This window comes from Girardinichthys multiradiatus, chromosome 11 (genome assembly GCF_021462225.1).
Source record: "Girardinichthys multiradiatus isolate DD_20200921_A chromosome 11, DD_fGirMul_XY1, whole genome shotgun sequence".
NCBI classification, from domain to species: Eukaryota; Metazoa; Chordata; class Actinopteri; order Cyprinodontiformes; family Goodeidae; genus Girardinichthys; species Girardinichthys multiradiatus.
Window position 1 is genome coordinate 34,651,837 of NC_061804.1, and position 13,795 is coordinate 34,665,631.

The 13,795-nt window shown below is 37.3% G+C and overlaps 1 long non-coding RNA gene across 3 annotated transcripts in view; it reads left to right on the forward strand.

Moving 5' to 3' along the window:
- LOC124876083 overlaps nucleotides 1-13,795 on the forward strand; it is a 95,952-nt gene that overhangs the window by 53,150 nt on the left and 29,007 nt on the right. The window contains exons 1-2 of one of the 3 annotated variants that reach the window (XR_007040203.1): nucleotides 12,837-13,054; nucleotides 13,302-13,391. The exons of 1 other annotated variant lie outside the window; for it this stretch is intronic. This is a non-coding gene — a long non-coding RNA (uncharacterized LOC124876083). Of the gene's footprint in view, nucleotides 1-12,836; nucleotides 13,055-13,301; nucleotides 13,392-13,795 lie in introns of those variants that run through there. One more of the 3 variants, XR_007040205.1, reaches the window with a different exon arrangement.

Below are 13,795 nucleotides of genomic sequence, written 5' to 3' on the forward strand. Positions count from 1 at the left end.
ACTCCTCAGTAAAATCTAGTTTGAATCATTATTTTATAAAGGAAGATAGAAGAATGAGTTAAACCCAAGATCTAGCAGAAGGAAAGATCTGAAAATTATTGTTTCTGCATCTGCCAGGATGCAGCATATCAGGAATCAACATCAACATAAAACATCCAGATTTCCCTCCTTGAGGTCCACATTAAGCTGCTATCTGAACAAAGCTTAAGGAACTGCTTCATTTATTCCTTGATAAATCTTTGCATTTCCTTGTGAATACCCTACCCTCCACGCCCTACCCTCCTGTCACGAAAGATGTGTTAATACAGAGAATGTGGCTGCATTCTTTAAGTGATTAGTACCATCACATGGATACCAGAGATGAATAGAAATTAAGCAATTAATACAGTAATTAGATCTTTTTCTTCTTCGTGCAGCCATACCCCTGCTATGTCATTGTGCTTAAAGGACCAGTGTGCCAAAAAGGAAAGTTTCTCACTCATATACACTGTTTTCTGGTACTGTCCAGACATATTTACATTTACTCAAGACATTTGAAATCATTTTAGAAGAATGAAATTGACTAAAATATGTCAAAAAGAATAATTTACAGTATTATTATTTTAATTGAAATAATGGCATAATAAAAATTTTCTAAAATTGCAATGAAATTTATTCTCTGTGGGTTTCAAATACTTTTTAGCAATTCTAATAAACAAACGTAATAATGTCCTCACAGTGTGCATAAACCAGCCAAACACTATTGAAATTAACCTTATAGTATGTGCTGTGTGTCCTGTAAGCATTTTCAACTTGAAGGTCCGTTTATCCTGATTTGACCTCTCCTTTGATGCTGCATGTTTTCCATTGAGTGGCATTTAGAGGAAGGGAGCCTATGGTTGAACAGAACGGTTTATCTATACAGTGAGAGGCATCTTCTGCAATAGGCCTTGTGGCCTGAGAAAAATGTAGAGGCTCTGAAACGGGCTAGACTTTAAGACTTCTGAATGCACGCTGTCAGAGAGATGAGACAGTGGGCCAAGATGTCTGTGGTGTAGATTAATGGGGAGGACCGGAGAAAGGGTGCCGCAGTTGTGCGTGAGCAGAATATTTGATGGAGCCAGCGAGAGAAAGGACCAGTAAGGGACAAGGAGCAGCAAAAAACGAGTTTGGTGAAAGGAGGCGTATGGATGAAAATGAATCAAAACTGCATAATGCAAAAATGTAGTGAGTCAGTATGAATAATAAAATGTTGGGTAATTAACATAGTTGCTGCCTGAGGTCTTCCAATGATGCTTTATTTGGATCTCTTGTCTGACTGAGCACTGTTGTGAAGGATTTACACATTTAAAGGTATTATTAGGTTAAAAAATCAATCTTAAAACCCACAGTCTTTATCACAAACTGCTGAAATATACATCTCAGGCAAGTTCAGTAGATAGACAATATTAAAGAAATCACATGGCATATAAAAACCAAGCAGAACATCTTCTACTTTATAATTATATGTATGTGTGGAAATAATAATTGCTGTTAAACTTGTTTTATTATAACTGCACATCTTTTTTGACTTTATTTAAAAAAATACTTGGCCATGCTTTTGAACAAATAAATAAAGTTTTCAGTTTTATTTGTGGTTTACATTATTGTCTCCTGCAGGCAAATACATTAAATCTGTTTTAATCTGCTTTGGATGAAGGGAGCAGAGTAAGTAAATAAGGTGCTCTGCTCTGAAATACTTCTATCTGTGCAATTCAGAGCTGTAATTAAGTAATGATTCTGTTTTTCTATTTACTTCATAAATGACTAATTGTACTTCACATTTACATTTGGTGTTCCATTTGTGAACCCAGTGGAATATCCAGATTGTGTGAATGTATAAAATATTACTTCTGGTTCTTCTCATAACAGTTTAAATACGTTGTAATGTGAACTAATTCGTTTCTGCACTACCAGAGCCAAACATCTGAAATCAGACATTTCCATTTGCTCTCATCCAGAATGCTGAAGCTTGTCCACAGTTACAGAGTATTCCTGAAAGGAATGGTTCTTTATTTGAAGTGTCAGGAGCCAGAAAGCCTTCCTGAAGTTGCTTTGCTAAGTTTACTATTGTATTTTTTGCCCCTTTTCCCCCTTAACCTGAATAAGGGACGTTTGTTCAAACTCTCTGTAACAACTAGACCAAACTCCTACCTAATATGTAAAAAAATATCTAGTGTGTCTATACATTTAATGTTACTTTAGTGGTGAATGTTTTCCGCATTTTAAAGATGTTATTTGAAAGTTATAGAAAAATACTAGGCATTTTCTTGACATCTTAGCACAAAAATCTTATCTACACTAATGCTCTTTTGTTACAAAGGGTGTGTAAGAAAGGGATGCAACATAAAAACATCCTAACTTCATTACAGTTCTGAATGTTGTCTGTAATCTGTGGGGCAATTAAAGCTATGACAAACGTGAAGGCGTTTTCACTTATTGTATCTGATTTATTGTGGTCTGGTTACCAGATTAAACTCCTACAGTCTGTTCTGTACTAATTGGAGCACAGACCCACAGCAGCACATGAAGTAAAACCAGAAAATAGATTGCTCAAATAGCCAAGGGGAGATGCTGTATGAGTAATTCTCAGCAAGCTGTAGATTCATCAGAAATTCAATGCAGAAATATATTTTAAGGCCAATGAAGAACAAGGAATATAACAGGACATTGACATCAACTGACATTGCATCAAAAGGTCAACCTGACACAGAAAGAGAGATGCTTTTATGTGTAAAAATAAAGTTATTCATTGCCAAAGTATAAAATATGTACTTTGCAATGATAATCTTCCGAATTATAGAGATGCACCAGTCAGGCTTTTCGAGGCCGGTACCGATTTCTGTTTTTTTTTTTCAGGTCTAACCAGCTGAATTGAATTTTGACCAATTTCAGAAATAATTTAGCAGAAAATGAAGCAATTACAAGATTATCCCTATTTCTGCACTAAAGAATATTTCCCTTATCTTTATCAGACTTCATTCAGTTTAAAAGAGCTACATCAATGTACATGCTTTGGACTGATGTGTTTAAAACCAGAAAATGGTGGGAGTTCTTGCTTCTGATGTAACATGTGAATCTGAAAAAAAAAAAAGTTTTCTATTTTTGAGTAAATGAATATGAAAGCTTTTAGTCTTTCTTCTGCAAAAGGAAAACAAAACCTTCCTTCTCATGTGATAAAGACTTGTCTCCAAAGATTGATTACAGACATCATCTGAACTTTAAGGTCAAGAACTTGAAAATGTCTTAAATAACCTTGGGAGCTGCAACATCTGCACAGACTTGTATATGTTGTTCCTATAGCAATAAGAGATCAATGATCTAAACCAAGACTTTCTCTGTTATTTTCTTTGCATCTTTGCACAGCAGCCTATCCTTTACTGGGAGTTAGCTAACTAGAAGCATTTTTTCTTTCACTTCTGTAAACAAATTTTGCTTCAAATAGTCACGTCCATCTCTTTCTTCACCTGAAAAAGCACAAACAGAGCTGTTATGTGTCTAGTTTAATTTCATGCTGATTCTTATAAGTTAGGAGACCACTTTGAAAGTTTCCAACAGCAGCAACCAATCGGTATTTTGATGCTTCTTTCACTACTTCAGAATTAATTATGAAAGAAGCTTGAAGAGGCAACACAACACAAGTTGCCCCAATCAAACTGTTCTTGATGTAGATTTGATTGAGATTGTAGTTTTGAATCCAAAAGAAAATGAAGATATTTCAAGATAGTCTCAACTAATGCAACAAAGCCTTGTAATATTTTCTTGATGTAAAAAATTACAATCATGTGAAATCATTTAAATTAGGACAAACTGTATACTGTATATTCTGTCTCATTCAACTGAAAAACCACCAAAACGTGTTGGGAAGGTAATATAAAAAGTAGAAAAGCAGCATTAACTGTGTTGCGTAACTGCACACCCTTAGACAGGGTTTTCTTTTTTTTTAATGCAAAGTTTTGATCCAATTTCAACATTCAGTTTTCTTGGTGGCACACCTGCCATCAGTCTGACAAACCTGAAATAACGTTGTGCTGTCTTTGCAGGATTTTTACACAATTTCTATTCTTTAGCAAAAGCTATAAATTTCAGAAATGTTTCAGAAATTCTAAAGTGAAATTCCGTAGTGATTATGTGTACACCATGGTACAGTGAAAACCGTACTCTGGAATTGGAGAAATTACGGAATAATAGTCAATGTCAATTTGTTTTACGGCACATTTAAAACCACACTTGTTAGGGCCAAGTTGTTGTACGACAAGGTGAAACAACACAAAAAAACGTATATTACGCAAAAACACGAAAAAAACAAACAAACCTGTGACATTAAAGAAACTGTACATTTCTTCAAAAGTGATGAAAAGACCAGACTGAAACTAGTCAGGAAGTCTGCAAAGAGGCTAATAAAAACCCTGAGGAAGCTGCAGGAATTTATAGCAATTTCTGGTTGTGTAAAGAAAGCATCCAGGGCAAAATATTCAAAGAACTTGTGGAAGGTGTTATGCGCTGATGAAACCTAGCTTACATTTTTGGGCCAGAATTCCAAAACGCATGTTTTTTCACCTGCTGAAAATTATAAAATGAAACAGCTGAGCTTCAGTTCAGAACTAAATTGGACATAAAATCTGTGAGGTGCCCTGGAGAAAATGATGGACAACATGTTCTCACAATTTCACAGATTTGCTAAATATTTTGTAACATCGAGTGTCACAAATGGTATCAAATCAAGATGAGATATGCTGAGAGAATCAAAGAAGAGTGTTGATTTTGAATCAAACAGTGCTTTAGTTTAAGGGTGTGCACACTCAGCGCAATCAGGTTATTACAACCTTTTTTGCCCGTAATAAATTTTTTCCATTAACATGTACAGTCTAAATGTCATGTTAAACCTGTAAAAAGTTGCAAAACATTATTTCAAGGTCTGATCTAATACAAGGTCTAATCTATGTTCAATGTAAATAGTTATGAACATAAAGAAAACCATTAAATACGAAAGTTTGTCTAAAATCTTTCTCTGGTAGTCTATGTCCCCAACCTTTATTTTATTTTCCCAAACTGAGAAAGAGCATCAGAGGACATGCTGTTGGTTTTTGTGTTTTTATGGAGTATATGGGGGAAGTCTTTAGCTTTGCCGCATTTAATAAGGAGGAAAAAACGTTCTCTATTTTACCTGTCTATCACCAATTGTTGGTAAATTGATTGGTGCATCTTTGCTTGTGATTCAAAAAAAAGAATCATTATTCTTTATTAAGCAATTTTATTTAACCTTCTTATTGACTAGTGGGCTACAGTCACTAAGCAGGCTAGAGGACAAAAATATACTCTTACAATTTTTAAATCCAAAACATAAAAACAGTCCATATAGCTGTCAGGTCTGGACTTATTCATTACTGAAATTATCGGAAATAACAGTACTCCCAGTATTTTATGTCTATTTCATTGAATAGACACAGAAAAGACAGCATTGCCTTGGATCCAAACAATGTTAAATTGCGGTTAAAAAGTCGAAGGTGAAATGACGTCTAGATGAAGATGTCTATTCATGTCTAAATGTGGTTGGGGTGGATGAAATAGGCACACCATGTCTGACCTTTAGTGTCCTTGTTAAGTCTAAATTTTGACCTGGGCTCTAAAAATGTCACAATTCAAACATGTTTTTCTGGGCTAAATAAATTCAGACTGGTCAACATTAAATAGCCCTTAAAAAGATGTCCATGAACCTCGAGTGCTTGGAACGTAATGTATAAAACAGCAAGGTAATTTCTGCCTATTGTTGGTAGCTACCTTTCTCTTCCACTTTTTCCCAGGCTTTGAGAGTGCCTTTCAGGGGTTACCTTGGTTTAGGTTTGCTGTTGTGCCCATGTTGGTCACTCTGTTTTCTACAACCTTCTGTTTCTGGAGAGGCCCTTCTCTGGCAGGGTTCTTGGCAATATCCTGAAAGTCAAATCTGTTCATTTAGATTCAAGTGGTGGCCATAGAGCAGACAGCCGCCCATTGGCATGCTGTGGCATGCTGGTATCATGGGTGCATAACATCCTGCACCCAGCCTTTGTCCTTATTTAATAAACACCAACAGGCTGATATGCATGGGTGGGTCTATGTGTGGATGGGTGTTTTTGTTTTAATAGCCATATATGTGGCTTCTTGCGCAACTTGTAATTGTTCATGTATCTGTTTGCATGTTAACTTATTTTGCAGAGGCTAAACGTCAGTGCAAATCAGACTACTGTACGCCCTCCTCTGGTTTTTCTTTTCTTGAGGATACTTAAGAGGAGTGGCTTCAGTGAAGGCACTTGAACTGCATAGTGAGTGAAGAATGCTGCTCTGAAACTTTAACTTTAAGCGTGCACTGATTTATCGAAGCAGAAATATATTGACAAAAAGTGATGTGCAAAGAATGATATTGGGAAGTCTTACCAGGAAGCTTATTGTGATGTCAGTTGTTTTTTATTTTAAGTGAAAAAAGAAAAGATTATGAGCTCGCTAAAATGTTTGTATTTTTATTTGTACTGAATTTAATAAGAAGTTAATTTTTTAATTCGAAGGTGGACTTTACTAATTTCTGACGTTTTTATTGCATTCAGCTGGCGGCAGTCAGTGGATTATGTTGAATCTGAAGCACTTTTCAGGGATAAAGGCAAATAAAGCAGACAATGATCAGAATCGGCCCCTGGTTTTAGCCTTGAGATACTCTGACAAGAGCGTAGATAACTGCAGCAGTGAAGCTTCTTCACTATGTACTGTAGTCTTGTGACATCAGTGAGAAAGCATAGAAACCAGATTCCCCTATTCAGCTAAATCTGTGCTTCGAATAAATGTGATTCATCCTTAGGTTCAAAAACAACAAAAATACAACACCAGGACTTTACTGAACACTTTACCGAATCAGATAGAAAACGCATTAAAAAAATTAAAAGCTCAAATTTGTAAATTTCTGTTGTTGGTCCTATAGGCTCACAAAGGAAATCTAGATTTACCTAGTATGATAATAAAATATAAATGTAGTTGTCCTCTCAGTTGTAGTGTAATAAACAGATTCAACAACATTTAATAATAAAAGTAAAAGATTTAATAAAAACATCTTCATGAAAATGGGAGATTCCTATTAAAAGGCTGACATACTAATGCAGTTGTAGCCTCCTCTGGCTGGTAGGCCAAGTACAGTTTCTAATGGATTCACAACAACACAGTTGTACGCCATTCGTTCCCTCTGAAAGGAGGCATAAATAAGGAGGGGGAAATGAGGGAGAGATGCTGGCTGAATTGCCCAGCCCTCCTCTGAGCAGGACGGGGTGCACCTCTCTTCCTCTCTGCTCGGAGCTGCTTTCTCTCAGCCCTCAGCCATTTTGGAAAGGGGAAAAAGTGGCTGCTTTCCTTCTCCCTCTCTCATTACGTGGCATAGCTTTGGAGACGTTTCGGCTGTTGCACTTTGGAAATAATCTGTTTGCAGGACAAAAAATGATCGGCAAACAAAAACCTGCATCCATCGTGACTTTTTTCCTTTATTTATGAATCATCTCTCCTCTTTAGAGTTTTCTTTAATAACTTTCACTGCACTTTTGTTGACAGATCATTTGGCTCTTGTCTCTGTTCAGTTATATCTTTTGCCCGTCTCTCAGTCTAATTTTATGTAACAGAATTTAAGACAAAGGAATATGTTCAGATTTTGGCAGCGATAAGAAAAGACAGAGCTGAAGCCAAGGATCCTGCTGGGATCCAAAAAAGCCAAGCAGAATGAAGCACCAAAAAAAAGAAGAGAAGAAAAAAAAAGAAAACGCCACCCTTTCCTTTGCTTGGTCACAAATTCCACTTTCTCTGTAGCCAGCCCTGTGCTGCGCCTCCTCCTCATCCACATCTTACCGCATTCAACCTTTTGCCATTTCTCTCTTGCCGTACCTTTTTTTCAAAAGCGATTTGAGGTTTTGTACCTTGGAAAACTGGAACCGGACAGCGGGTTATGAGGGCGTAACAGGGAGTGAACCAGGGGATATTATCAGCTCTCTTTCGGGTGTTATTTAGTTTTTTTTCTCATTACTTTCTTTGAATTGTTGCTATGTTGCCTGTAGTTTTTTTGGCCGTTTATGTGTCTTACTGTAAGGGTGTGTATGGACCACCACGTGTTTGTAAGTGTGTGATTTTTGGAACATGTGTGCATGAATATCCCATTTTTGAATGCCACTCATGCTTTGCTGATCACAGATCATTTATACTGATGGTTTATATATCTGTGTTTTAGGGTTTTTGTTATTTACGCCAAAGCACCGGCCTGCACTACTCCTCAAGCCTGACTTCATCTGATTTTAGAGGACATTTGACCATCAGGTCCAGCCTGTGTCCCCTGGTATGTTGGCAATTCAGACTGCTTTTAGTTGTCTTTCTGTCAGAGTGGTCTCCAATCAGCATCATATGATGTGTGTCTGATGATATTATCAGGATGTGTGTATTTTGATATTGTTCGCTATTTCTGTTCTGAACGATTATTTACTGTTTTGTATGGCCGGTGGTATTGTCCGATGAAAGCCGAAAAGATTAAAGCGTAAATATGATCAGATTATTATGAAGAGGACATTTGTACACAACCAATTGTATTTTGATTATTTTTCGGTTTTATTGTTTTTGTTCCTTGTTTTTAATTTACATACATTGAAAATACTGCAGGGTTACCTTTGCAGCTTTTGCAGTAGTTCATAACTCTAATATGATCTTGTAATATTCATCTTGTTATGGAGGGGTTTATTCATAGTGCAGCCTCACATTTTATTCACTTAGATTCACTTCCAGGTAATTTCAGATTTGTTGCATAAACTCATTTATTATGTGTGGTATTATATTAAGATTACAAACTTTTCTTTTAGTATTGGGTGATATTTTAGAAAGAAATGTTGACCTCAGTTGAATGGGTTAAGTAGGCTACACAAACACCTCATTACCCTCACAGTCATGTGCTCTGGCCTGTTCAAGAACATTACTGCAACTTCAAAGCTTGCCTCTGTTGGACTTTGAGATCCATAGGTATTCTGGTTACCTTTAACAGGTCTTTAAAAAATATAAAAAAATACATATTATTGTTCCTGTTTGCTGTTTTTAAACCATTTATCTTCATCTATAATTAAATTTGTACCATTTTTATGATTTTGTTGCTTTTTTCTGCTTAAAGACTCGCTCACTCTCTATGGCTTCAACCGTTACAAGAGTTGTATCGAGAGCATACAGCGAGTTTCACATTTGAATGTTTGGTTTGTTTTTCTTTCTTACATGCAATGAAATGGGTAATGCCAGTTGCCACAAACCCGTAGATCCGAACTTGTGCTGACTGGCTACACAAGCTCGTATCTATAGGTATGTGTCTTCCTGGTAAATTCTGCTCTCGCCTTTCGCCTGTCAGAAAAATCAACAACAGAACTGACAGAATAACTCTGCCGCATGTTTTGGTTAGTGAATAATTATAGTTGCTGGAACTGATTTTGTTTGTGTTCTAGCGATGAAACAACACGAACCCTGAATCCTAGGATTCAGGGTTTTCTCTGGAATAATTATCCCACACGTGACGTCTTTGTGCAGTGACCCCACCCAGTGGAAGTGGAAGACTTGGGCTGTCATGGTGTAAAACTGTCTCCTTACAGTTCTCTGATCTGTGTCATGACCCAGTCCGCTAACATAGTGCACTGTAAAATTTACATGTACAGACTCGTTCTGCTCACCGGGTTTGGCAGTAAGAGCTTACAGTTTTGTCATATTTGGTTTTACTTATTGCAGTGATGATAAAAAAAGGTTTTTAAGAAAATCATCAGTGTCTTCGGATATTAACCCTATTGCCACATACCACCAGAGCTTTACATAAACAAATACTTTTCTAAAAAGAAAGGTTACCCATAGATATGCACCGATTAACTGGCCAAAGATCAGAATTCAGCCCCTGAAATACAAAAAATTCAGAAGACATTTTATTCACCATTAATACTTTAAAACTAAGAACTTAGACTATAATTAATAGAAAAAAGCATGCACTTTAAATCCCTTTGTTTAGCTTAAGAATGATCAGACGATGGTTAGGGACATATACTATGATGGATAAATACAGATGATCCTATAATTTCTTCATTCCCTGTGTGAATTAAATTTATTTATAAGTGGATATCTTGTTTGTGTTATATTTAAAATTGGTTACAAAAGTTGGAATTAGTTAATTTTTGGAAAAGGATTCCCCTTCAGTCGGCAAAACAGGTTGGATTTAAGAAAAATCCTCCTCCACTCAACTGCAGTACTCTGTTCCCGTCTCCTTCAACCTGTGTGTCTGTGAAAGTAAGATGGCATCACGATGAGTTGGTATTATAAATCAGTCCAAAATATAGTCAGAATGTGTTAAAAGAAATTGGTCTAAATTGGTTTAAAAAATTGTAAATTTCCAGACTTAGCACTGAGAAAGTCCAGTTTTCTGATCCCATCTTCCGCACTCTCTGTCTTTAAAAGTGAGTTGAAATCAACAGATCAGATCTCATGGAAAACTCAAAATTCATATTGGCCAGGAAAATACTGATCGGTGCATCTCTACCCAAATATTTAAAAGGCTACTTTACATCATTTAATACTGCAACTTTGCTGCTAAACAGTACAAAATATCTGCATTTGGTCATATTTTAAACATTAACACACCATTTATTCATGGAACCTATAGTGGAAAACGCTTCAGACTGTAAAAGTAAGAATTCCAACCATACTGTAAGTTGTTGTCCATTTCAATTACAGTTTATTTTTCTTAGAAATAAGTTAACATGCAAACATACATGAACAATTACAAGTTGGACAAGAAGTGACATATATGACTATTAAAACAAAAACACCCATCCACACATAGAGCCACCCATGCATATCAGCTTGTTGGACAAATGCTGGGTTCAGGATGTTATGCACCCATGATACCAGCATGCCACAGCATGCCAATGGTTGGCTGTCAGCTCCATGGCCACCACTTGAATCTAAATGAATGCTTAATATACAGTGTGTATTTTTAATTTTAGCGGTAATGATAAACAATATAATTACCCATCCCTACAGCTCACCTGCCATTACTGAGCCGTCATACTTCTGTGTTCCGCAGGTTGAGGTAGTAGGTTGTATAGTTCAGAGTGACACCACAGGAGATAACTGTACAGCCTCCTAGCTTTCCCTGAGGAAGCACGACACACTCTGTACACCGAAAGGAGAATTTTTAATACCAACAACTCTGCAGTATTAGCTTTTTTTTTTACCTGTTCATAAATTTATGTTAAAATTTTTTATGTTTCACATTTTTACAGAGCCTGGTAACACAAGAAAATATGAGCAACCTGGACAAACGTCTCCTTCTCTATGACAGTATTTATGAGAAAAAGAGCTAATTAAAATCCTGAAAGAGCACAGGACAATGCCTCAGATGTTTGAGAGTCAAGGAAAAATTACCGCAGCAGTGAGGTTTGTGGGACGCAGTAATGAAAGAGATACCACTGGGGGGAAACACCATACACCCGCAGTGGGAAGAGCACGGTTTTGGCAGCCAATTATGAACGAAGTTCAATGTCACTTAACCAAAACGATATATTTATTTTGTTCAACTATGTGGTGAAAACACTGCTGTGATCAAAACAACTTTCACTGCTTCAAACCAGGAAACCCACAGACCCCCAAATCATCTAGGATCATTACAGCAACTGGAGGTTTACTTATTTATTGCTTAATTTGGGGTGTACTCAGATGTATTTCCTGTACACGCTCAAAGATATTTCAGCTGGTTTTGATCATCACGTTTCTGCCATTGGGTCTGTGAATAAACTTCAGATAAAAATCCATATTTAAAGAGAGATTTTGTTTGTAAATTGTCTATTAAAGGTAATTAAAGGTGGTTGTACACACAATGAGATAAACAGTAATTATTAATTCAGCATGTTTATGTTTCCTTTCAAATAAGTTTTTAGATGTGAACAAACAGGCATTGGCCGGTTGTCCCTGGCGGTGTGGTATGCTGCTGTGTGCAGATGTGAAGTACGTGGAGCATCGTGGTGATGAGAGGCTGTTTCCACTTAAACTCTTTGCTCTCTGTCTCAAGGCCACTGGGTTCGTAGCAGTGGGGTTAGGGAGCTCTTTGAGCCAGATTGAAGAAGGGGCCCTGGGTTTGGGGAAGCTTTTCTCAGAGCGGGAACGTTTACAGTTACAGCAGACACTACATTAATCTACGCGGTTTATTTAGGCAGTGCATAATAACTCTGCTTTGTATGTTTTTGCCCTCGTGCAAGCAAATAGTTTGTTTTGTTTTGTTTTGCATCCTTCTTTGGGCGAGATCTTTCGCTCGCTGTGGGGTAGTGTGTTACAGTGTACAGCAGGAGGCACCGTCGAGCTCTCTCTTATCGTTCGTGCACACAGACCACTTCTCTTGTGTTTTATCTGAAAATTTTGATAGTTGCTTACATGCTCTTGGTGTAATTTTGGATCTGAAAATGGAGCGTTGGAAAAAATAAACTTTTTTTTAAAATTGAGATTAGGTTGAAAAGAAAAAAGACAAAAACAGATCAAAATAATCAGTTTCTATCTGATTGAGCTTTATAAGACAAAGATAAACGCATTTAGACCAGCAGAGGGACAGAATGAGACCACACAGGCTTCTTTCTGCCTTCACTGATCTTTGTCCATTGTGTGCTGCCTCTCTAAAGAACCCTGTTCCGGTAATTCCCTCTTCTTCTCAGTGCTCTCGCTTTTGTCTTTCATCTCTTTTTTTCCACAATCCTTTTTTGCTACTTTAAAGGAGTAACATTGATCAGACATAAGAGTACCAACCAGCAGGCGTACAGTTACATTTTATTTACCTCTTTCTGAACCAGTGCGTTTACTCCCTTGCTCCCTCCTTTTTTTCTTGTTCCCACCCTCCTTTTCTCCATGAAATGCACGCTGTAATACCGACTCACTTTCACAGACACCAAGGGCGAGGAAGACAGGAACAGAATAGTGGACTTGCCGAATGAAGGGGAAATTTTTGTCTGAATTGAAAGCCAGCTTGGGAACGGACACTGTAAGATGAAAACATGCCTTCTTTTTTTTGCTTTCTTTGCTCTTCTCTTATGTGCTCATGTTCTCTTTAAGACTTTCTCTGTTATTCCTCTGCTTTTCTGTTTTTCTGCTTCTCTCCATACACCAGGCCTTTATTATCTAAGTGATTTCAGCTGTGGAAGAAAATGAATAGAAATCTATTTGAATTTCCTCACTCTTCTCCTGCTGTTTCGATGTTGTGTGTGTGTGTGTGTGTGTGTGTTTCACAGGCAGAGGGGCATGCAGGGGCTCCACAGTTTGTCTGCCCTGGGGACTTGAGCCTACAAAACCATGAAGCATGCAAGGCAGAGGAGGGAAAGGTAATCAAAGCGGCACAAGCTCAAGCTGAGAGGTGTGATACAGCCAAAGACAAAGGCCCAAGGAAGGAACATGAGGCAGATTGTGCCAGGAGACCAGATAGACAGGCAGACAGTTGAGTCACATGGAGAAAGGAGGCAGGAGCTCTACAGCAACAGGCGTTTCACATTTTTCCCCAAATATTCACTCCGCTAGAGGTTTAGGCCCTCTGTTTGTGCCAGAGCTGCTAAAGTTAGGTTAAATCTCGATTTTGTTACTCTTTTTCATTTTAAGATCTGATTTGTAATTTATGTGGACAACTTTAGGAAATGCTGAGATTTTACATTCTTGTGGCACAAAGTATGGATGTTCGAATTGCTTTGGGGGATTTTCTTTGGATCCCACAATTTTAGATACTTTTCTAATA